The 25,989-nt window shown below is 39.5% G+C and overlaps 2 long non-coding RNA genes across 2 annotated transcripts in view; one reads left to right on the top strand and one right to left on the bottom strand.

Moving 5' to 3' along the window:
* The window catches only part of LOC123384478, a 165,750-nt gene extending 146,885 nt beyond the window's left edge, over positions 1 to 18,865 (top strand). The window contains exon 3 of the long non-coding RNA XR_006595609.1: positions 17,426 to 18,865. This is a non-coding gene — a long non-coding RNA (uncharacterized LOC123384478). The remainder of the gene's footprint in view (positions 1 to 17,425) is intronic.
* LOC109498494 overlaps positions 17,239 to 25,989 on the bottom strand; it is a 34,374-nt gene continuing 25,623 nt past the window's right edge. The window contains exon 4 of the long non-coding RNA XR_006595614.1: positions 17,239 to 17,552. This is a non-coding gene — a long non-coding RNA (uncharacterized LOC109498494). The remainder of the gene's footprint in view (positions 17,553 to 25,989) is intronic.

The following is a 25,989-nucleotide window of genomic DNA, read 5'->3' as shown; positions in this document are numbered from 1 at the left end:
AAATATGGAGATAAATTGGGAAGGAGGTGAGGTCGAGAAAACAATCAAAGATGACTCTGGCCAGGGCAATTGGCAAAATAGTGTTAGGTAATGAAGAATTTAGTGAGAGAAGTAACTCACTAAGAAACTCGCTAAAGAAGCATGTTAGGATAGACAGGACCAGAGGGAGATAATGAGTTGAGTTTCCAACATGTGGAACTTGTGTATCCAGGTAGAGTCACTCAGTAGTAAGTGTAAAGCTGAAAAGAGAGGTGAGGGATGGAGGGTTTGGAATCATTGGAATACAGTTAGTGATTAAAGCCTTGGATATGGATGAAATCATCTAGCAAGAATGTGGAACAAGAAAATATAAGCAAGTAAACGTAGAATCCCCTACATTTAAGAGACAGTAGGAGGAAGAGAAATAAACACTCTATGACATTAGAGATTAGAATAGGTTTTGCCAAAACCTGTCCTATGGAGGTGTTCCACACACAGGCACATGTGCATGCATACACACACACAAACTGTTCCATGGTCAGAAATCTTGGAGATTCAGGGGCACTGGGTAGCTCAGTCAGTTGAGGGTCCAGCTCTGGCTCAATTTTGGCTCAGGTCGTGATCCCAGGGTCATGGGACTGAGCCCTGTCTCAGGCTCACACTGAGCATGGAACCTTCTTGGGATTCTCTCTCTCTCCCTCTGCCTCTCTCTCTCTCTCAAATAAAAAGAAAGGAAAAGAAAGGAAAGGAAAGGAAAGGAAAGGAAAGGAAAGGAAAGGAAAGAGAAAGAAAAGAAAGAGAAGAAAAGAAACCTTGGAGATTCACAGTATACATGACCATATTAAAGACTAATGACATCTTAGAGCTCATTTCTGAAAAATACAATCCAAGTGTTTGTACAAGGACCAGAAAGTACTGCCTTAAGATCTATAGAAAATGGCCTAAGTCTTGGGCTCTGTGCTTTTGAGGGTGCTGCCCTGGCTTTCCTCTAACTGTTCCCTTTCCTATAGAATGAAAAATCCATGGAACTAGTGTATATATCCAGTAGGAAATTGTCCCACCCTACCTCCACATCTAGACCATGCTCTGGGTATCTGGGATCCCAGATTTGTTGTTTCCTGTCCTAAATCTGCATCCAGGGTTTGTGTGTCCTCTTACTTGGTTCATTCTCCTGAAGGCCAAGTGTATCTACTCTCTATTGTACACATCAGTAGGCCAAACTCGTGGTCAGGAAGTGACTGCTTATAGAGAGTGTGAAAGAAGTTTGCATCGGTGAGCTGCAGTATTCATACAGATATACATAAGGATCCTCATAGTGTGAGTGGGAGCTAGGATGGGAGAAGAAAACTGACAGACCAATAACTAAATTCTCGAGCCAGATTTTCTCACTCCACCACATCAAGAGTCTGAGAATTCTAAATCAAACTAGCTTTCCAGGCCATTGTGAATGTAGATTTATCAAGCTGGAAGACAGTATACACTTAAGTTAGCAGTGTGTTAGCTTGATTTATAGCTTGTAAATATTTAGATATATGGTATATGGGCTTCCATTTGTATTCTTGAGCTAGCCTCATAGTTTATGAACTGGTCTGGGAAGAAATAACAAGACAATAGGACAAATGACAGCTAATAAGTAAGGGTGGAATAAGGGTAGAGTATTTTTAGAAAATAAACATTTTTGAACAAATCTGAGAAAAAAAATGGTTATTTAGTCAATACCATGTGTGTTTTCATTCCTAAAGTCATATGTCTTTCATTAGCATCTTTAATCCTTATAACCTTTGAGTTTACAATGAATACATAAACCAACATTCAGAGAGATCAGTAATGTGCCCAAGTTCACACAGTTAGTAGTTGCTAGAGATTATTGGCCAGGACTACCAACTCCCAAACCAATGTTATTTCCACCATATCCTGCTACCTCAAAACCTGAGAATGCCAAAATCTTTTTCTTGCACAAAATGAAAAGAAACACCCAACTAACACAAATATATGGTATTCAACTCATGGCGTATTCGAAATTCTTGATGCAGTCTTGAAAAATAATGTTATAATATCCTTATGCATCATCTACTCAGGTATATCCAGTTTAGGAATAAGAAGCTATGCTATCACTTAGGTACAATTCTCTCACCAGAAAACATACCCATTAGTGTACCATGAAAATCACTGTTTAACATTGATGTTGTGGATCAGCATTTAATAACTTACTATAATCATTCTACTTAGCCCATATGTAGAAAAAAGGAAAACTCTCATATATGTATACACACACATACATATATGTATATATATGAAGCTTGGATGGATGAGCTGAGGTATTCAAACAGATATGCATAAGGATCCTCATACTGTGAGGATTAATACATAGATAGCAAAAATTTAAAAATATAAAATATAAAATTTAATTGTATTGTTATGTTTATACCAGATGAGGGCTATCTGGATGCCATCTTGAGTTGTTATTGATTAACATAATGTTAATGATTAATTTTTAAGTAAGTTGCATACATAAAAAAGAATCCATTAAAAATAGACTGACAGTTTTGAAGAGTTTATAAATCATATTTCAGAAAACAAAATGCCTGTGCTCAAGTTGATTCCTGAGTAAGCTCTGATTTGGCTGGATTGGAGAATAAGAAAGCACTGCCTACTTAGTTTCATCCAAGATTTTTTTGTGTGAATAAGTTTGAAAATGGAAAAAAATTACTTAGTAAAAATTTAAGGAACAATTATGTAATACAATTAGGAGCAAATTAACATGGCGCAAAAAGAAGTTTCCAGAAGCTTAATATTTACACAGATATTCACTTGTTCTCCTACAAAACCAGCTGAGAACTCCTTTCACTGTCCTTGTAACGTTAGAAAAATAGACAACACCATCACCTAGATGTCCTTCATATGCACTGGGCAGACTGGCCTCAGAATTATCACAGATTTTTCAGGACCACAGAAATCCAATGTATCTTGGATTTGCCTGAGGCCCAAGCTTCCCTGGGAAAGATCTTGACCTCTGACTGTAACTGAGTTGGGGGTTAGATTGATATGCATGAAACAACGCCGTTTCCCCTCTAGGGAGGAAAAAACAGGACCCTGGCAGTAAACAGAACATCATTTGGCTTCCATACCTGAGGGGGGAGGTCCAGCGTTGTGGGTGGCCACCACTGACCCACTTTCCCTCATTCCTGGAGCCCCTACAGGACACAAATGCAAGGATTGTATTACTGGTACCCAAACCATTCTGCTGTGGGAGTCTACCATGAAGGACCTGGTCACAGTGTGAGAGCTCTTGGTCCCAGGGAGACAGCCAGCAGTGACACAATGTCCAAAAGCAGCAAACTGACCATGAGAAGGAGGTAGAGTGACAGCCACAGTCCCTGGCACTGGAACTTCCACCATTTATCCCCCTCCTGGCACTCGCAAGGTCAAAAGACTTGCCTAACACCAACAAGGTGGCATACGGGACACTTGACTTACACATAATACTTCTAAAGTTTCTCAGAAATATTGAGGGAGGGGAATCTGGAAAAGTTAGGACCTATCTGTTATCAGTAGGGGAGCTCACAGCATCAAGACATGGACATTTACTGTCAATGAAGTATATATTCACCAACTACAGTGAGAAGCCAGGAACACACATAACACCACCTAATATGCATACATACATATTACATAATATACATGCATATGCCATGGTATACATAATGTTCTGGTGCATTTTTGCCATTTGATCTCTTATTATTCAAGTGAAAATTACAATTCCTCTTGAAATGTGTCCTTTATGGCACAAAAACAGACACATAGACCAATGGAATAGAATAGAAACCCCAGAACTGGACCCACAAATGTATGGCCAACTCATCTTTGACAAAGCAGGAAAGAACATCCAATGGAAAAAAGACAGCCTCTTTAACAAATGGTGCTGGGAGAACTGGACAGCAACATGCAGAAGGTTGAAACTAGACCACTTTCTCACACCATTCACAAAAATAAACTCAAAATGGATAAAGGACCTAAATGTGAGACAGGAAACCATCAAAACCCTAGAGGAGAAAGCAGGAAAAGACCTCTCTGACCTCAGCCGTAGCAATCTCTTACTCGACACATCCCCAAAGGCAAGGGAATTAAAAGCAAAAGTGAATTACTGGGACCTTATGAAGATAAAAAGCTTCTGCACAGCAAAGGAAACAACCAACAAAACTAAAAGGCAACCAACGGAATGGGAAAAGATATTCGCAAATGACATATCGGACAAAGGGCTAGTATCCAAAATCTATAAAGAGCTCACCAAACTCCACACCCGAAAAACAAATAACCCAGTGAAGAAATGGGCAGAACACATGAATAGACACTTCTCTAAAGAAGACATCCGGATGGCCAACAGGCACATGAAAAGATGTTCAGCGTCGCTCCTTATCAGGGAAATACAAATCAAAACCACACTCAGGTATCACCTCACGCCAGTCAGAGTGGCCAAAATGAACAAATCAGGAGACTATAGATGCTGGAGAGGATGTGGAGAAACGGGAACCCTCTTGCACTGTTGGTGGGAATGCAAATTGGTGCAGCCGCTCTGGAAAGCAGTGTGGAGGTTCCTCAGAAAATTAAAAATAGACCTACCCTATGACCCAGGAATAGCACTGCTAGGAATTTATCCAAGGGATACAGGAGTACTGATGCATAGGGCCACTTGTACCCCAATGTTCATAGCAGCACTCTCAACAATAGCCAAATTGTGGAAAGAGCCTAAATGTCCATCAACTGATGAATGGATAAAGAAATTGTGGTTTATATACACAATGGAATATTACGTGGCAATGAGAAAAAATGAAATATGGCCTTTTGTAGCAACGTGGATGGAACTGGAGAGTGTGATGCTAAGTGAAATAAGCCATACAGAGAAAGACAGATACCATATGGTTTCACTCTTATGTGGACCCTGAGAAATTAACAGGAACCCATGGGGGAGGGGAAGAAAAAAAAAAAGAGGTTAGAGTGGGAGAGAGCCAAAGCATAAGAGACTCTTAAAAACTGAGAACAAACTGAGGGTTGATGGGGGGTGGGAGGGAGGAGAGGGTGGGTGATGGGTATTGAGGAGGGCACCTTTTGGGATGAGCACTGGGTGTTGTATGGAAACCAATTTGTCAATAAATTTCATATAAAAAAAAAAAGAAATGTGTCCTTTATTTAATTTGAATGCCACTTCCAGGTAAATGTACACCATGTGTGTGCCTATAAAACATTCATTCAACATATTAAGCGATTTCCATATCTCAAGCACTATACATAGAACTGGGTGAGCAGGGCATATATAATCCCTACTCTCATGCACATTATAATCAAGCTCCCCTCCAGATGCAATCATCACCTAGAATGTTTCATCAAAATCCCAAGTTTAAAGTTGCTCATTTCTGCCTATTTACTTTTTATAAAGAGAGGAAATATTTCTAGATTTCACTGTAAAACACACACACACACACACACACACACACACACCATACAAAATGGTAAAAACAGGGCCAGCTTTATGGACGTGTGATCTGTGCCATCACCCATGCTTACAAGGGCCCCATGCTTACTTTAATACTTTGTTGTCACTGTCTTAAAAAGGGGAATAAGTTTTTAGCAAGGAGACCTCATATTTTCATTTTGCACCAGGCCTTGAAAATTATGTTAGCCAGTTTGAGGTCAGAATAGTTTTGTTGCTCAGTGTATATGCAGTGTGGTGCTCATGTAAATGGGTAAGGTGTTCATGAGTAGGGTCACCGGATTTAGCAAATAAACATATAGACACTTAGTTTTAGTATAAGTCCTAAATATTGCATGAGACATACGTATGCTAAAAAGTTACCTGTTGTCTATATAAAACTCAATTTTAACTAGGCATCTTGTATTTTATCTGGCAAGCCATCACATGAGGTAAAGGCAGTTGTAAGCATATCGTGCCAGAGTAATTATTGTGACATACTCTTTCACTCTCCAAAGTGTCTTAGTTTGTAAAATAAATCTTTTGGTCACTCTAGATAAAGGGTCAGAGAAGAATGATATATATGATAACTCCACGGCCCAGAGCTCTTAGAGCATTGCTGAAGGCTTCAGTTCCTGTGCCCTTAGAGAGATGGACAGCAGTTAAAGGCCCAGGAGGGTAACAGGAGAAGAGGAGGGTGGTTAAATGTGGGCAGTGCCAAAGGGTCTTGTAAGAGTTAAGCCGACTCTCTGGATTTAATCATTTTGAAAATTCTTTTCAATGTGGAATTAGAAAAAAAAATTGTCCCATATATCATGGCTAATTGCTCACGAATAAGCCTTGAGAAGGCTTTCTTTGAAAGGACAATTGCAAGAAATGGAGAAGAATGAGAAAGTCATTGAAGCATCTCAAATCAGCTGAGTCATGGAGAGTTTGCCAAAATCTTGAGTGTGGAATTTTTTTATTTCATTTTTTTGGATTAATTTGTGTTTTCATTCCCTCTACAGTTTTTCCTTGAGACAGTGGAATTATTTGAATATGACCCAATGGTGATTGCAAGTAAATATAAATCCATACACCACAGACTCAATTCTTAATCCCTTATTTTTCTGTCTTCTATGACTACCAATTGCCTAAGGATGTTCTCTTAAAACCCTCAAATTTCTTGGAATTGCCAAACTCAGCAGTAATTCTTCCATCATGATATTCTTTCTCTTCCTTTGGCTTCTATGACACTCACTCATGTTGATGGCCCATTTTCTTAACTTCTAGCACCTCTCCACATCATCCGCACTATCCTTAGGCAGGGAATCTGTAGGTTGTCTTTCCCTCTTTGATTGTTTCTTTTGTTTTTTCTATATTCCTCCTTTCCAATTCCCTCCCTTCTCATAGCTTCAACTAACAGCCAGGAATGCGTTGGAGCCAGCTTGTCCCAACTCATGAGAGCTGATTGTTGGCACCTCTTCTCAATTCCACATACGGTGGCCTCATGTGAGGATAAAAAATCAGCAAATACTACAAATCTAGCAACTCTTACCCCCGCACACCACCCCCCCACCCCCGTATCTGGTTATTCAACATTTAACAGGATGTTCCTTCCTATACCCAGTGTTGAAGGCCTTTTTCAACCTGGCTCCAACCTATCTTGCAGCCTGAACTTACAACTTCTCTCTTTTGTGTGTCTTCTACTCTTACCAAATGAGACTGCTCTGTGTTCTTCCAATGGCTATAAGCCTTTCTACCACTGTGCCTTCATCCGTGCCGTATTCCTCACCTTCTCCATGATGTCTTCCATCCTGCCCCAGACTTGTCTCTGAACTTCTGCCCTAATTTTGGGAGTCTCTTGTCTCACATATTTTGTATTCTAAATTGCAACACAATTATTTGTATGCTTGTCTTTTCTCCTTTACAAAGTCCAAAGTACATCAAAACATGAGCCAAATCTCTTTTTGTCTGTTTGTTTTTAAAATACCTTTGTCTCTTACTCTATATACCTCGCTAACATAAATAAGCCATGCTTCAAATACAGGTTCTTCAATAACTGGATTTATTCAAATGAAAAAGAATTCAGACTTTGTAGAGCATCTTTATAGAATAAGAAAATAATTTGGCACAGAACAATTGACTTTGAATCTCTTTGATTGCATAAGTCTTTGAGAGGGATGCCAACATAGTCTAATAAAACCACGCTTTGGTTTTATTGAGAACCGAGAATTTTTTAAATGTGAATGGCAATAGAAGAATCCTTTTAAGCTGGAAATTTCGGAAATCATTACCTACTCATGATAGATCATAGCTAACATATCACATTGAAATTGCTTCAACAAATATTGAGTCCCTCCTCTATAGAAGGTGCAATATTATGTGCTACACTTTATAAAATACTCTGAATTGCCAGAAAATAGAAGCCCTTCCTCAATTTTTGTGTGCTAATGGTGTTGAAAACAAAGAGCGTGATTCATGTAGAGCAATCCATATTAAAATTTAAAATGCATTAAAATTAAATAAAGGGCATACTTCAAGAGCACATATAATTTACATTTGGGTAATAAGAGAATAGATACTTCCTTTTCAGAATTTTCCCTTGGTATTCTATGAGCAGTGTCAACTCTTGATGCCTTCAGCTTATAAATGTAGTGCAGTCATAGTAACAGAATTTTAAAATCCATTTGCCTGGCCTCATTCTCTCCAAAAAAAAAAAAGTCTCTATTGTATGACTCTTTATCTATTTCCTGATAGCTTCTCTCATTGAATTTTACTGGTACTGATAGTGGTTGGCATGTGTATGTGTTTGAGCTAGCAAATGTAGAGTGGAACAGTGTGGTAATTCTTGGGCTGTCTAACATGTAACACACACGCACAAAAGAAGATGGCATTAAGATAGGGAACATTCCACAAAGTCAGTGAGATCCAATCGAATTTCATGGAAGTGGTGTGTGATAACACTGGAAACCTAGGAAATTGTTACAAGCCGATATGTTCGCACCATGCAGAGAGCAGCTCTAAGTCCAGGCTCTCCATTTCTGCAGTGCTCTTGGACCAGAGTTTTAAACTACACCTCTGATTCAGGTGGCAGGTTGCAGGAGAGAGACATCCCCTTCAGGGGAAATCTATTCTGCAACTTCTCAGCAGGGCTGGACACTGCTAATTATTCTAGCTCTGGGGAAATCTCGATTCTTGACAAGTCTCCAGGAAAAGGAGGTGGGTGGAGCAAAAATTCTCTTCAACCCCCAGATTCGCCTAAGAACTTGGAATCACTGAGGTGTGCCCATCTTGCTTAAAGAAAGAATATCAACCGTAGCTGGAATCAGTCCCCAATTAAGCAGTAAGACGGCTCTTCCCAAATCCTGGCCATGTCAAGCCTGCCTCCTTTCTCATCGGGCTAGCAGAACTTTCAAAAATCTGCCTTGGGAAGACAAGCATGCTAGTGCCAGAGTCACTCCATACAGCACCTCTGTGCAAGTAGGAAAAAGGCACCGCTCTGGGAAGACATAGCCTAACCACAGGGCACATGGCCCGGTGAGCATGATGCAAGCTGGGTTTTACCCCCACTCAACTGCCTTCCGCACGGGGTGCTCTTACACAGGGCCCAGCTTACATATACAATAGCTCTGATCTTCACTGTTCGTTTGCTGTTTTCACTTCAGGATTATGGACAAAATAGCAACCATCAGTTTTTTCAAGCTTGATATTCGCAATTTTCAGCAAAACATTGATAACATTCCATTAAGTGAAATCTGCTGATAGTAAGCCCTCTAATTACATCCCAGTTTGCCATATCCTGTCTGCTTCAGACACGTCATTACCGAGGTTATAAACAGATGTATCAACGATAAAGCCTTACTTTTAGATGACTCTTGCCGTGGTTTATCTGTAAGACATGTCAGAAAACTCTATATTTTCAAATTATTTTAAGCCTGGCTTCGGTGACTTGATGTGACACACTCTATGTGTTCTAATCATCAAGCAGTTGAATAGCCTTGCAAAAGAATTGTTAATGTGTTCTAACATAATTCTAGGGAATTTCTCTTGAGGTCCATGGTGGATACAAGAAAAAAAAAAGTTAACTTAGAACCATGCTACACACACATTTCTTTTTGGCTAATAAGTCACCAACATAACACACTCCTTGTTCTGTGAGCATAGTGTTCTCTGCAGGGACAGCCTTGAAGGCCCAGGCCCCAGGGAAGGTCATTCCCTTGGCGACAGGGAACTTCCTCACATGAGACAAAAGAAGGCACCAGAATATCAGAATATCCAGATGCTGACTGGAGAGGCTTACACAAGCTGCAGAGGGATGGGAGTAGATCAGATCCCAGCCACCTGCTTGCATTCCCCTTTGCGTTGTTCCTGGACCCACAGTGGCACTCAGTGAATGTATATTTGTCGGATGATTGATTTGGGGGCCTGATGCACAATGGCCTTGTGACATATATCACCACCTAAGGACTCTGTCCTTTCAGACGTGGAGAATCACTCCAGAGTTTCAGGTCCGGTTCTGTCCATGCCTTTAGATACACAGATGCTGACACTGTTTTACAAATTCCCAAGTGGGTGCTATTTTTCTGTATATCTGACACAATAGAAATGCCTGTGATCACATGTGCATCACTGCATAAGCATATCCTGACAAGTTTTTTAAAAAATTAATAGCTATTTAATTTACAAAGAATGTTGCTATTATTAAGGACATGTCGGTTCCAATGGATTAGGGCAGCTCATCACATTTTATAAACTGCCAACATGTAATGACACTTTCCTCTTTAGGATGAGTTTCATCAAATTGAAGTACTTGTTTCTGGTTTATAATTCAATCCATTTCACTGACTCACGGAGGGTGGAGTAAAATGACAAAGTCCTTTGGTCCTTCAGTCAGAGTTTTTCATATTACCGGGTGATTATACATTTATCTTCTCACCACATGAGCTGCTATGTAAAACCATGGTCAATAATTACCACCCTGCAACTGACTTTTATGTATTCTAGAACTGCCTTCACATAAACATGTTGGATCAGAGGAAACAAATAAAACATAAGACTGTCATTAAACTGAGAAGGGTTGGAGGAACAGGGCGGGAGAAAACATCATGGCTGTGCCAGCTAGCATCCTGCCCAAAAGGAGACTCCAGCAACTTTTCACCCCCAGGTACATGACGTACTAGCTACAATTACTGCCTGTCATAAAGGGAGGCAAAACACCGCCAGACACAGCATCACAAAGCTTACATTGTACGCACTAGGATATAGGAATATAAATATAGAAAACCAAATGCTATCACTATTAAAAGGAATTCTGAACTCATTTGTGCTGGCCACTTTCTGAACTGGCTAATTAGGTTTAGACGTCAGCCTTCCTTCCTCTCCCACACCCCTAATTTTTTTGGAATCAGTGTTGTCTTCTACTTTAGACCACATGGGCTCATATGGTTATTGAAGTAAGTTAATAAATTAAGGCCTTTTCAGAGTAGCTGAAGGGATCCAGAGAGTACGGGGGTATGTGGCAGGTGGGAATGCTATGGAGAAGTACAATGATTTAACTAAATTATAAACTCTCTGTAGTGGGTGGTGTTTTTTTTTTTTTTTTTGTATTTAATATATGTTACTTTCTAGTTAAGTCCTTTTAAAATGGGAACAGTTTAATTTTGAACGCACTGTTGATTTAATGTTTAAGTATATGCACTAAACCAAATATAGCCAATTCTGGAACATCTGTATCCATAAAAGAGAATGGTAGCATAACATTTGAAAATGAAAACATTAAAAGAATCCTGTATATTTCTCCTCGGGTTTGTATTTCACTGAAGATATGTCTGAGTTCTGGGCGTTTGAAATACTTCAAACAAAATAATGAAGCCCAATTCTGAAAAAAGGTAGAAGACCAGCCATCTTCGCCATTCCATTAATTTCACAACCCTTCCTTTCTCCACATCCCAAGCAAGACACTGACAACGTGGCTAGTCAATGCTGTACGTGTGTTAGCCTGAGCAAAAGCAAATGAGAAAGTGGCCACTGACAGTTGACCTATAGACAATTAAACCGTTATTGTCTACTTACGTACATATAGAAAGAATTACACATATATACCATAACAAGAGCATTCTCTTTTTCAGAGGCAATGTCCATCCCCCTCTTACCTGCTCTATTTCATCCTGGTAGAGGGAGAAGAGGAGGAATGTAATTTCTACTATGACATTCTCCTAACTTGGTTTTTCTAACTTAAGCTCTTTTGTCAATGTTCATTTTGTCAATGTTGTTGAAAAGCAACAAAACATTAGAATAAGAGGTCTGCCATATCCATGTTGCATTTTGCTTTTCCTTAACCCTAATGAAGTTGCCTTCAGAATGTTAGAACCCAGTAACTCTGCAAACATATGAAATACAGATCTCGTTATTTTGTGTATTAGTGCAAAGCAACATTTCTCAAGCCCTTTTGCTCAGAATACTAGTCCTAAGAGACGCTAGATCTCCCATGAAATCAAGTTTTTTCAAACCAAGTAAGTTTGGAAGCATTTCTTTCTGGATAATCTTCTGGAAATTTCTTGATGAACACACTCATAACAAAAGCTCATGAAAGTACTATTATCAAGAAACTTCTTTGTTGAACTCATAATTTTCCAAACTTCTTTGATAATAAAACTTTCTTTAGGAAACACCTACAACCATCTTGTGGAAAAAGTGTCAACAAAACCTATTTTTGGAATATTATTGCTTAAATTTTTTTTAACATTTATTGATTTTTGAGAGGGAGAGAGAGAGAGAGAGAGAGAGAGAGAGAGAGAGCGTGAGTGGGGAAGGGGCAGAGAGAGAAGGAGACACAGAATCCAAAACAGGTTCCAGGTTTTTGAGCTGTCAGCACAGAGCCCAATGCAGGGCTCAAACTCACAAACCGTAAGATCATGACCTGAGCCAAAGTCAGACGTTTAACCAACTGAGCCACCCAGGAGCCCCTCCAAATACTACTGTTTAAAGGACAGGAGTGGGGGATCTATTATATCTGTATGTAAAAGAAAAAAATCCACACAAAAAGCAGAATGTTTCAATAATATTTCATTACTCTGTGTTGAAAAAATTTGTTATAAGTCACTAGAAAGGTGAATCTGGGAGCAAGCAAAATTATGGTTATAGCTTTAAATGAAAATGGAATATAGCTCTCCCCCCCCATCCGGAAGTAGAGCATTCCTATGAAAACTTTCATAAGCTGAAATGACATAAATCAAACAATTGCCAATAATACATGGAAAAGTCTTTGAGTGTATCCAGAACCCGCCTCCCCCCCAAAAAAAACTTTTTTAAGCTTTTCTGATACTTTAGGACACATTTTGTTAATGGATGTACAAAATAAATTAAGATGAAGCACAGATGTTCATAGACAACAGTTCAAAGCTCTGATGTCTTGAGGCCAAGGGGCTGAGCTTCGTTCCTGGGGAAGGAGTTTGGCGGGATCACTCTCACTGCTGGGGGGGTGTGCTGGCTGCCTCTGTAAGGGCTTGCTGCAAAACAAACTGAACACTACTTTCGCTCTTCACCTTTTTTCTTAAAAGTGAAAATCCTCATCCAATTTCTTTGTGTTAGTGAAAACAGCTACTAATGAGGGTCTCCCGTAAAAGTGAAGTGGCATAGTGCAAACTTTCTAAAAGCTGGGGATACTGGCATATAAATGTATCTGAATATATTTTATTTTTATTGAGTGCCATTTAGTCTTTTCTTAGAATGATAAAGGGATGATAATAGTTTTCCTTTTTTTACATTATTTAAATTTACCATATTGAGTACAAACTGTACTTAAAAAATTAAGAAACTAAACAACCCAGGAAACAACAGATATTGGCAAGGATGCAGAGAAAGGGGAACACTTTTGCCCTGCTGGTGGGAATGCAAACCAGAAAACAGTATAGAGTTTCTTCGAAAAATTAAAAATAGAACTATCCTATGACCCAGCAATTGCACCACTAGGTATTTATCCAAAGGACACAAAAATGCTGATTCAAAGGGGCACATGCACCCCAACGTTTATAGCAGCACTATCAGCAATAGCCAAAGTATGGAAAGAGCACAAACGTCTATTGACTCTCGAATGGAGAGAGAAGATGTGGTATATATATATAATGGAATATTACTTGGTGATCAAAAAGAATGAAATCTTGACATTTGCAACAAGGTGGATGGGACTAGAATGTATTACGCTGAATGAAATAAGTCGGTCAGAGAAAGACAAATATCATATGATTTCACTTATATGTGGAGTTTAAGGAACTCAACAGATGAACATAGGGGAAAGTAAGGAAAAATAAGATAAAAAGAAAGAGGGAGGCAAACCATAGAGACTCTTCAACACAGAGAACAAACTGAGAGTTGCTGGGGGGTGCTGGGTGGAGGAATGGGCTAATGGGCAGTGGGCATTAAGGAGGGCACTTGTTGGGATGAGAACTGGATGTTATATGTAAGTGATGAATCACCTAATTCTACTTCTGAAATCATTATTATATTATATATTAACTAAATCAATTTAAACAAATTTTTTTTTAAAACTAAGAAACTACAATGCTGAATTTCATATATGAAACTGTGAATTACACAACAGGCCAATTGTTTTTCCATTGATTTTCATTCTGTGACCTGTTAAAATAGTGATTGGAAAAAGCCACTCTTCCTCTGAATTCTCATCCTTGAAATATGGATGTTCCATGAGCATATTTTCCTAAAATCTTTTGGAGTTTGAAAATTTTCACCAGATCTCCACCATAGATTCACACTTACTTAATTTAGAATGAACATGCTTGAATAGATCATTTGCAGTTTTCAACAGGAGGAATTGAGGGACTGAGCACCTAAAACACAATGCCCTGGTTGCCACAACAAAATGTTGGGTATGCGTTTACCTTTATCCTGATAATGGAAATTTGTGGTTTCCCAGGATGAGCACTTCTAACCTGTGCATCATTCCTGGTTTATTACACATGTGAAGAAAGATGGCTGCTTCCTGATACCCTGCTGTGTGCTCCCAGAGCCTTGTCCTAGCCTGGGGGCCCCTGATCCTCTTTACCCCTCTGAGACCAACCCCAGGATCCAGCTTCCACTCTCAGTACTGCTCACGTGAGCCCTCTGACCATCACCCTGGTCAGCTCATTTCTCTCCAGGCCAGAGCTTGCCTCTCATTCAAACTCCTCCACCTTCCCTGTCTAGAGCTACAAGTACCGCAGTAAATAATGTAAAAAGTGATTGGTTTTAAAGAAACTTTGATTTAAAAACAGGATAGATAAAACTAAAAAGAAGTAAGTAAGGGGCTAGAGCCTAAGGGGGGAAAATACCTATTCTTATCTGCCAACTCATTTTATCTTCCTGAGAATCATCAACATATGTTTTAATGTGTCTTTCCTTAGCAACCATCTCTTCTTTGGCACCTGCCCACCATGACACATTTTGCCTGGAGATTTTGGTAAAAAATACCTGACAGAGGAGGACTCAACTCAATCCCCCCTCCCTCGTTTCTTCTTTCTCTTTCTTGCTGCTCCTATTAGGGATTCTTTCTGGCCAACAGGTTCAAATGCCTTGCCTATTCTAGTGGCATTCAAAGGTTTGACTGGGGAACCCTGCAAGGGGTGAAGTCAAAACTCTTTTCATAATAATATTAAGATGATTATTATTAACTTTTTTTCTCACATTCTTTCATGAGTGCACACTTCTGGAAACACACCACAGGATTCTATCAATAGAAATCTCTGGTAGTAAGAACCAATTGTCTGGGTGCCTGTGTGGCTCAGTCAGTTAAGAGTCTGACTTTGGGGGCGCCTGGGTGGCTCAGTCGGTTAAGCGTCCGATGTCGGTTAAGCGTCCGACTTCGGCTCAGGTCATGATTTCACGGTCCGTGGGTTCGAGCCCTGCGTCAGGCTCTGTGCTGACAGCTCAGAGCCTAGAGCCTGTTTCAGATTCTGTGTCTCCCTCTTTCTCTGACCCTCCCCTGTTTATGCTCTCTCTCTCTCTGTCTCAAAAATAAATACACGTAAAAAAAAAAAAGAGTCTGACTTTGGCTCAGTGATCTTGAGGCTCATGGGTTCCAGTCCCATATCTCTGCCCCTACCCCTCTCAAGCACACACACGCACACGCACTCTCTCTTTCTCTCTCAAAATAAATAAATAACCAGGCAAAGAGCTCCCTAATTTCGTATGCACAAATATTTCATTGTTACTAGAACTCTAAGAGACAGAGACTATGGTAGTCTTGTCCGTGAGCTAACTGAGGCCCGGAGAGATGTATTTATACCTTTGTGGCCTACACAGGCCCCACACTATTCCCCAGCCAGCATTTGAATCTATATTTATCACCAATGGTTTTACCTCTACAACTCTACAGTAACATTTGCCTGAATAATGACATTTTCCTTTTAAGAAAGGGTAGAAGCTATATAAACAACTTTCTCTTTACATTAAGTGATAATAAGGTTTTCGTCTAAATTGAGTGACAATGAAGTTTGAGTCTTTCCAGGTCGAGAATTGGATGTGATGCTCTGTTTGACTATCAGCAGAGACAATAATTTTCTACTAATTTGTATGTGAGCCATCAGAGTACTATCTTCTTGCGATCAGAAGGTGTTTTTTTTCTTATAAAGTCAGAATTTCCAAGACTGAATGGGCTCAAAATATGAGGTCCCTCTGTGATGCTGGTTGTCTAGCACGATATGCACATGAGGGGAATGTCTCTGAATGAGGTTTGTTTTACGTGGTCTTTGACATTTTAAGGAGGACTGGCAGGACTGTCATTTGCTATTACACTTATAAATGCAACCAGAGGAGACTGAACAATGGGGCACCCAAAAAATAAATACAAGTTTTAGAAGTGCTATCTGAGCATCTCACTAAGATCAAAGAGTTGAGTGGTAGTTTTGCTGGGCTTGTGTTTTATGAGATCAGAGTGTTTCTGCCTTATTGATCATTCATCTGGACCTGCTAATGAGCCAATATAGGTCAGATGTCTCTAAGACCAGAAAGAAAAAAAAAAAAAAAGCAGTTCCTGATTGCGTGGCACCAAGCCATTGATCCCATCCATTCTATCTGCTCAGTTGCCTGGCTGCCGCAAACTTTCCAGTTGTGCATATTATTTTGCTAATTGGTCCTTTAATTAGTTTTATCTGCATGGGTAATTATTCTCTTACGATGATGGTGATGGTGGCACCTGTTCTTTGACCACTGCTTCTGTCGACAGTAAAATCTGCTGTGTAGATGTTTTTAGTCAGGCATTATAGAAGTCTCCTAATTCTATGCCATGGCTTCTTTTGATAATTTCTCCTAATTCTATGTCATGGTCTAAAAAGCTTTCTATCGGGGCACGTGGGTGGCTCAGTTGCCTAAGTGTTCGACGTGTGATTTCAATTCGGGTCATGATCCCAGTTCACGGGTTCAAGCCCTGCGTCAGTCTCTGCATTGAGAGTGCGGAGCCTGCTTGGGATACTCTGTCTCCCTCTCCCTCTCTGCCCTTTCTGTCTCTTTCTCTCTTTCTCTCAAAAATAAATACATTTTAAAATGAATAAAATAAGAAATAGAAAGCTTTCTGTCATATCAGAAATGGCTAATTTGAAAATCTCTTTTCTACAAATGTGCATTACAGAGTTCAGCTGACTACATTTGAATAACTCACTTGAATGGCCTTCATAAGAAAGTTCACTGGGGCCCATTGTTTGGGATATTATTGACTTAACATTCATTAAGAGACTCATAAAAACTTACTTCCTGCATGTTCGGGGCATAGTGTTTAAGCTGTAAATATGGCAATATGGGTGTAAATATTGGCTTAAAACTTGTCTTTGAGTCATTTATTTCCTTTATCTTATTGTCTTTACATCACTATTCTCCCTTGTTTAGCCTGGCCCTTCCCCAGTCTTCAAATGTGTTCTCTGAACTCCCGGTGGCAGTCTTGTTGGGATTCTTCCCGAAAGAGTCAGGGGGCACCAAACTGGGATAATTTTTGTTCTCACTCTGTTCCAGACACTCCGTAGCGGCTGAACACGAAGACGGCACTCCACTGGGATGACCTTTGATTCTTGGCAGAGGATAGCGATTTCACTGAGGGAATTCACTCCGGTTGATGAGTCTCCAGTGTTTGTCGAGATCTCTGTGGAAACAAACATTCAGAGGGTCTTTGTGGAAGAGTCCAGAAATAATTGAGTAAGCCAGGAGACCCTTATTCCACCCCCTGCAAAAAATGTCAGGTTACACTTTCTTTTAAGGGCTCCTTAATTGATGGCCTTGTACAAATAATTACCATTTCCCAGCACTTTCCCTTTTGCCGAGAAAAATACAAAAGGAAAGTCAACCGAATCAAGACATAAATTCATTTTTACAGCTGAATAAGCTTTGTCTTTGGTTGTTTTAAAAATGAAATAAATGGGAAAATATTTGTTAGAGAATAATAAACACGCCCAGGTATTTGCTGCTCTTCTCGGGCCAGGCTGGGATTGAAGTGGCTCGGTAAGACCACCTGTGTTTCTTGGTGCAAACCCAGCAGAGCTTCAGAATTTGTATAGTTGGTCTCAGTCCAGCGACCTGGCTACATTCTTGGATCTCTTACTCAACATGAGGCATCAAGATCACTGGAAACTTTAACAAAAACATCAACAACTGGAAGAGCCAGTTAGCCTATGGTCTGACCCCCAGCCTGCACACCCTCACATCAATCTACTTCTAATCTTCTGGGAAATTAGTTCAGTGTTCAAGGCAGGAGAAGGGGCAACCTGAGGGTCCAGATGCTCAGTCTCCCTTAGGAAATGAAGAATCTACAATCACCCCAAAGCGTACATTTAGAGGGTTGCGTTTCAGTCTGCTTTCCACTTGGCCAAATAGATGCCTTCATAATAACTCTAAAAGCATCGAAGAAAAAGCAGCACACTCTGTAGGATTCCACAATGGAATCCAATAAAAGAAACATAACTCAAAATCGTTTCAGAAGCAATTAATACGTTGCTACTCAGAAGCAGCTCCTCAAGGAAATTTGCTCTTCAGCCCAATAATCTAAAACACATCCTGAAAACAGTAGCTGAGGAGGAAGGAAGACGAGGACGAATCTTATTTTCTACTTGTCATTTTGGTACACTTCACAATATTTGGATACTTTCTGAATCAGCTATTGTAGATGTTTTTATCCAAGTTCCCAAAGGTCTACTTAGTTTAACTACCTTTACCTAAAGATGGCAAAAAGGCCACGTGACCTTTAACAGTAGCACTGTTGAGCCAGCCAGCTTTGGTCTTAGCACCATCTTCCAGAACCCAGTTATGTGACTGTGGGCAGGTAAATTGAACCCTTTTCGCTCAGTTTTCACATAAAAATGAAAAGATAGGATAAGATTCTGGTTTCCCACAGTGTGTCTCATGAAGAAACATGAGATTTACATGGAGGAAGATTTTTGCTTTTATTTAGAAATACTGTACTTTGGGGCGCATGGGTGGCTCAGTCGGTTGAGCGTCCGACTTCGGCTCAGGTCATTATCTCACGGTTCGTGGGTTCGAGCCCCACGTCGGGCTCTGTGCTGACAGCTCGGAGCCCAGAGCCCGCTTCGGATTCTGTGTCTCCCTCTCTCCTGCTCCTCCCCCACTCACGCTCTGTGTCTCTCTCTCAAGAATAAACACTAAACAAAAATCTTTTTTAAAAGAAATACTGTATTTTAAAAATCAAATGGAGTTTTACAACAAGATTTCTCATATCTTTTAATATACTAATTACTATCATAAGTGGAGGGGCTGTACCATGTAATAATATGTAAGCTTATTTGACCATGGGACTCTTGTTCATAGACTATCATGGGACTAGTGTAATCTAAGGTTGCTTCCAGCTCTAAAATTCCATTTTTCCATCTGAAGTAGCTAATTGCAAATTGGCATGTATACAAAGGTCATCGTCACAGAAATTATTAATCATCACTGAATGATGTACTTCACAGGTGGATGTGTGGGAACACAGAACAGAGCAGACATATTTAAAATCCTACCTCAGCAGGAGGGTTTTCCTGTTCTCCACCTATTCTCCTCACCCTTGGGGGGGGTGCTGATCTTCTGTGCATACATGCCATGGTCAGAAAGAGAAGGTCCCAGATTCATCATAGTGTGAACTGGTATTACTCATTACTGCTATTAGTCATTGTACCCTGTTATTCCCCTGGCCTTTCCTATGTGCAATATAAAGTCTAAGTAATCGACAAGTCTGTTTCTCTATTTAGCCTTGTATCCACCGCACATACTTCATGTCTTTTCCAGAAAAATAAGAGGAATTGTATTTTAAAATATTTTAAAGCAATAACCTCAGTTATAGCCTTATACTTTAACTGGAATACTTTTCTCAATTTAATATTCATGTATGACTGACCTGTGCTCAATATGGAATTTCATAAGTTCCTTTCTCATTATTGTGATTAAAACTTAGCATCAAAGGTTAGGAAAGCAAAAATTATAGTAAATGTGAAGTGACTGAATTGTCTTTGTAGTTTCTTTCTAGTTTTTAAAAATATTTATTGATTTATTTATTTATTTTGAGAGAGAGAGAGATAGAGCACGCGAGAGGGCATACGAGAGAGCACACGAGCCAGGGAGGAGCAGAGAGGAAGAGAGAATCCCAAGGGGGCTCCATCTCACAAACCTTGAGATCATGACCTGAGCCGAGATCAAGACTCAGATGCTTAACCAACTGAGCGATCCAGGCGCCCCTGTCTTTGCAGTGTCTTTCTAGTGCATTTTCGAATCTCAGTTGTCTCTTTTTCCCAAATTTTAAAAGGTATAAAGATGATCTGTGGTTACTTTATGTATATGATAAAGGATATAAAGTTAATTAAAATTTTAAGTGAATTAATATTTTAATTATAAATTTAAACACAGAATTGTGAAGAAAAATAAATTATAATATTTTCCCTTGTCAACATTCATCTCCTTCAGTTCACTGTAATGATTAAATCCATATGCGGTCATGCCAAAACTTGCTTAACACTTGGTATCTGTAAAAATACTCTTCTCAAATCTCCTGTTGCATAGAGTATAATTGACTGACGGTTTCAGCTGCTGCTCTCTGAATCACCACTGAATCTGAGCAAAGGTCACATTTCCCATGAGCATTCCTGAGAGACACAGGACTTCTTTGATAGGCAATTTGGCTTAAGAGCTCTCAACCTCGCCAAAACTGTTCAACTGCACTACTGTCTAAAGCTCTTTCGCTCAAACTTCCTTCCTTCCCCCTCTCTCTCACAAGGGTGAGACCTGCATTGCGATGTGATGGTTCTCCCTCTGCATTTTCCCCTCACTGCCATTTACCCTAATAAACGTCTTGTATTGCTAATTTTATCTTGGCTTCTGTTTTTGGAGGGCCTGAGCTAACATGGACCAATTCCTTATTTGGGGGCAGTTGGGTTATTTCAAGCCTTTGTGTTTATTTTTAATAAATAGCCTTGTAGCGAAACTTGTGTTAAGATTTGACCTATGGCTATTATAAACTAATTCCTTAGTATATGATCTTAGAAGTGTAACTGCTGGCAGCACAGAAAGTATATTTTATCACACTTTTGGTACAAATTGAAAAATGCCTCTAGAAGTTGCTCCGGTTTACATAACCAAAGGAAATTCCTTTTCTCTTTTGGATTGTTTGTACTTTTTCTTAGTGACTCATAAGAGAATTTTACATATTAAGGGGAGTAAACTTTGTGAAATAATTTTAAATGTTAGCAATCATTGACATAAATAATCAATCCAAAGTCAAACAACTGTACTAACATACAGTTCCACCCGCTGTAATAAAACGTAAACCTCCCCCACACTCATAGGTACACATACAAACACAATATCTAAAATCTCCAAAAAAAATATTGTACATAAAATTATTAAACTGAACAAAGGAAAATAGAAAAATTTGTCTTCTGGAAGAATTCCTATGGTGCCAATAACATTCAGGAGCAGCTCAGTCTCATATGGCCGGTAAATCATCTTGGGGAGCAGCTAACAGAATCTGGCCAGAGATAGCAGAGGAATTTTGTGTGGGCATGTGCATTAGTTTACTTTCCAAAATAATCCCATCTGGATGCATGAGAAATGTTCTATCTGTTTCAGCTCATTAGGAGACAAGAGTCAAGCAAACACACTCATTGATTTAACATGCTGGAGCTGTGAGAAATGAGTCATTTGCTGCAATTTACTTCACCAACTTTGGAGATAGAAGATGACCCACACACATATTCTGAGTTGCCTGTTAGTTTATAGCTTAGAAAACCATCACGTTTTATAAAGTGTCTCTAAATCAGGCACCCAAAACAATTAGAAACTTGGGGAGTGGGACAGAATGAGTGGTTGCAAGCTTAACTCTAACATATTTTAATTGATTCTTGAACCATTGGGCTCAGAGAGACAGCATCACTAATTTAAAGTAAAATAATCCTAGATAAAGATATCTTATGGGGCGCCTGGGTGGCTCAGTCGGTTAAGCGGCCGACTTCGGCTCAGGTCATGATCTCACGTTCCGTGAGTTCGAGCCCCGCGTCGGGCTCTGTGCTGACAGCTCAGAGCCTGGAGCCTGTTTCAGATTCTGTGTCTCCCTCTCTCTGCCCCTCCCCCGTTCATGCTCTGTCTCTCTCCGTCTCAAAAATAAATAAACGTTAAAAAAAGATATCTTATAAAACCTTTAGTTTTCTACACTCTGAGTCTCAACTCAAAAATGGGCTTCAAAAATGTACTTTAGTAGTTTAGAAGTTATACCATTTCCCCATGTAAACAATGTTTCTTTCCCTGTTCATTTCTACAGGCAACTACTCACCAACTATTATATTCCCGAGTGAATAACAAAAATCTAAGTTTGTAATAAACTCTATAGGAACTGTGAAGAATTGCAAAGAAGGCATGACTCTCCACCCTTAGGGCCTTCCTGGTTGGTAGAAAACAGAAATGAAAATGTCTAAAAACCATTTAGGTCCACTTAAAAGCTCCAAAGTATCAACTTACTGTAAAGGGGCACTAATAGAGAGAGGGAGCTTAACATTTGCATTACTGACTTGAGCAAAACAAAGGAAATGAAACCATGAGCCTATTAGAAGGACCAAAGAAAGATGCAGCCCTTTAGAGTATTACATATTCATTTTCCTGGAAAATGCCTGCTATTTTAACTTTCAATGTATGTCTTGAAGCAATAATCTATGATTGATTATTAGTGTGTTAATATCTTTACAACAAATCTTTCCATTTTGACTCTGACTTCTAGACTATTAACAATAGAGAGGTATGTGGTTGTGTATGTGTGTGTGTGTGTGTGTGTGTTGTTATTTTGTGTGGTGTATACTGCTGTTAGAATTCTTTTCAGTGTTGGTATAATGACACGAATAACTTTATTTTCAATCAATTGTATGAAATAAATCTGTAAGTAAAACCACCCAAAGTACTGTGAAGAATGTAAAAGTTTGTATTTCTATCAAATGAATTAAACCACTTATACTGAGGTTTTTTTTTTGAGGACCAAGTGGTTTAAAATATTTTCTCTGTCTAGATTATGATGGTGGAAAAGTATCTGTTTTTATCAAGACCAAAGAAGTTGGTAAACTGAGGACAAACGCAGGGTCCCAGCTGTTTGCCGACTTAAATTGCCCAAATTTGGATTGAATGAATTATTGTTCATTTTTTGTCCTATGCCGTTAAATCAATAGTTTCAGGGTGCAAAGTTAAAGACTGTCATATCTATTTCAAAAATGAATGCATTTTAGAGGAAAAAAGAGTTCCTGCATGTTGCAGCAGAATGGCCACTCAAAGATGTCCATGTGCTGATCCGCCAAACCTGTGATTATTTTACATCACGTGATAAGAAGGAATCAAACTTGTAGATGAAGTTAAATTTGCTAATCAGCTGAACTTAAAAGAATGTCATCCTGGATTACCTGGGTGGGCCTAGTGTAATCGCACTAGGGGAAAATGGGAAAAGGGAAACAGAAGAGTCAGATCCAGGGAGATGACATCATGAGAAAGACTCCACTGGTCTTTGCTGGCTTTGAAAATGGAAGGAGCCATAAGCCGAAGACTGAAAGTAGCTTCTGGAAGCTAAGAAAAGCGAAAAATGGATCCTCCCATAGGACTTTCAGAAAGGAGCACAGTCATGTCCATACCTTGATTTTAGCCCAGTGAAAGCCAATTCAAACATCTGACTTCCAGAACTGCAAGATAGTAAATTTGTGTTATTTTAAGCCACTTAAGTTTGTGATAACTTGTTACAGCAGCAATAGGAAGATGAAACACTGTGTCGTGAATCCGTCATATGGGATTTTCAAAAGTAAAGGAGTGTGTGTGTGTGTTTTCAGTGTTATTAAATCTGAGTTTTTAATCATAATAGACTAAACTCTAAATTCCAATAAGGTTCTCATGGATGGTTCTCATTATGAGAGTATAACCTAGTGATAATATAAAATTGCTTGGAAAATCTTGAATCATAAGAAGTAACTCACTTCTATTAACTTTGAGGAGAGTTACAGGGCTAGAGACTCATCTCTGGGGAAAATAACATCTGATTCCTCTAGATTGAGTGTTTTAGGCAGGAAACGAACGGAGGATGTCCTCCTTGCAAAGAACAAGGCCTAGTGTCCAAGAAGGAACGGATTCGGTGCAAAAGTGATAGAAGAGAGTCCTCAGGGTTATAGTGAAAAGAGATCCCAAGATGACAGTAGAGCACCAGCCTGTACTAGCGAGATTGGTCATCTCCAGGAGAGACATCTTCCAAAAGTGAAACTGATAGAATAACTAATGCACTAACGCACGAGTTTGGGCTTGAATTAATGACAATTACTAATTCCATGAAAAAACAAAGAGTAGTGCAGAAAAGGAGCAGCAATGACCTTATGCTATAGAATTAAGCTGCCAGTAATTCTTTCACAATCACAATAACGCAATCCTGAAGATTGAACTAGCCAACATTACAATGTAACTACATTAAGAAAATGGGGCACAGGAAGGTTGTTTGTGTGGAGGTAGATGGGGTATGAAACAGACCCAGATCCTTATTTTCCAAAGTGAGAAGTCAATAAATAAAGCCTAAGTCAATAAGAAATGTTGATAAGTTCAAAATCCAGAAGTAACCATTTGGAGGTAAACACCAAAAGAACCAGTTATAGATAGGAGTTGAGAAGTGGTTTCCACTGGAGAAAAGGAGAAGGGTAGAAAGCCATTGGGTTGCCATACATCTCAACAAGCCTCATACAGCTACACCATACTTTAGACTATATCATTGTGTTCAATAAACAACCTAATATAATCAAAACTTTACATTAAAAAAAAAAGACCAATGAACAGTGTTTTAATAAGCACCCACACCTCCCACCTCTGCTTAGCCCACAGCCTTGATCTCTCCAAGGGTTTTTGTTGTTGTTGATGATGATAGTAGTGATAATGATGTAAATTAGCCCTTGGGCCTATTTCTCAAGCTTCCCCAGTGAATTCACCATGGGATGATGAGGTCTGAAGTTTTGCATTTTGTAAGGAGGAACATGAAACACACCTTATCCTCTTACCCTCTCTGAGACTGACATCCACTGAAACATATACTCAAAACTCAGATAGGAATCCAAATACCTTTTTGTTGTAAGCCTGGACTGGAAAATAAGATTGGGTTTTTAGTTGGAAAGAGACTTCCCTCAAATTTCCCAGAAATCTAGACCTGGAAACCTTTGTGGGAAGAACTGTGAAGAGGCATGTCTGAGACTACAGAATGAGTGCCCTCATCAGGACCCAGGGTCAGGTAGGCCTCTGACCTGTCTTTTGGTAGTAAGTGTTAAGCCCTGAGACAGGTGTGCCTTGATGGGAGGGACAGAAGTAGGACAGGAGGTGTCCACCTTCTAGAGAGACTAGACAGAAAAGGGGGGGGGGAGCCTAGCACCCCTGAGCTACACATGCAATCTCTCCTTGCCCTAACCTCAGGATGTTGCTCTCGAGACTTTGAGAGGGAAAGGGTGAAAGAAAAAGTAGAAGTTTTCTCTCCAGTAGTTTAAAGAAGTTGTAAGTTTTTCCTTTATAAGGTTTGACTAAAAGGAAGAGGAGAGATTGGTCTCTTCTGTATGGAGAACTGGAAGATGTCATGTAGCTGCCAGCAGTCAACAGATATTTATTGCCTTAATGCCCTATACCAGGCATTGGACTCCAAACTTACTGCAGTTCCTTTGCAAACCCTGAGTCAGTTAAACTTGCAAGACTTCCTGATTCCTAGCACCCTAACTACTTGTATTTTATTCCACTCTCTACCTATCTCTGTTTCTCATCTTCGTTCTGGGGATGTTTCTCTGTTCCTCTCCCATTTTCAAGTCTGGGGGCACTATCTGTTTGACATACTTCTAAAACAACCCAAAGCTAATACACAGCCAAGCACTAAAAATATAAGCTAGCAACAAGGAAACACGCAGGTACGTTTTATGTTATGTTGCAGTTTCATAATATTTTATCTATTTTGCAGGCAGCAATAAACAGATAAAATTTTCTCTACTATTCCAGAAATACCATTCATGTCTTTTTGAACCTTTACAGTAGAAGAAATCTCCTTCTTACAAAGTCAGTTCCTT

This window comes from Felis catus, chromosome A1 (genome assembly GCF_018350175.1).
Source record: "Felis catus isolate Fca126 chromosome A1, F.catus_Fca126_mat1.0, whole genome shotgun sequence".
Taxonomy (NCBI): Eukaryota; Metazoa; Chordata; class Mammalia; order Carnivora; family Felidae; genus Felis; species Felis catus.
The sequence above is the reverse complement of the archived record's forward strand: the minus strand, read 5'-3'. Positions and strand labels throughout refer to the sequence as shown.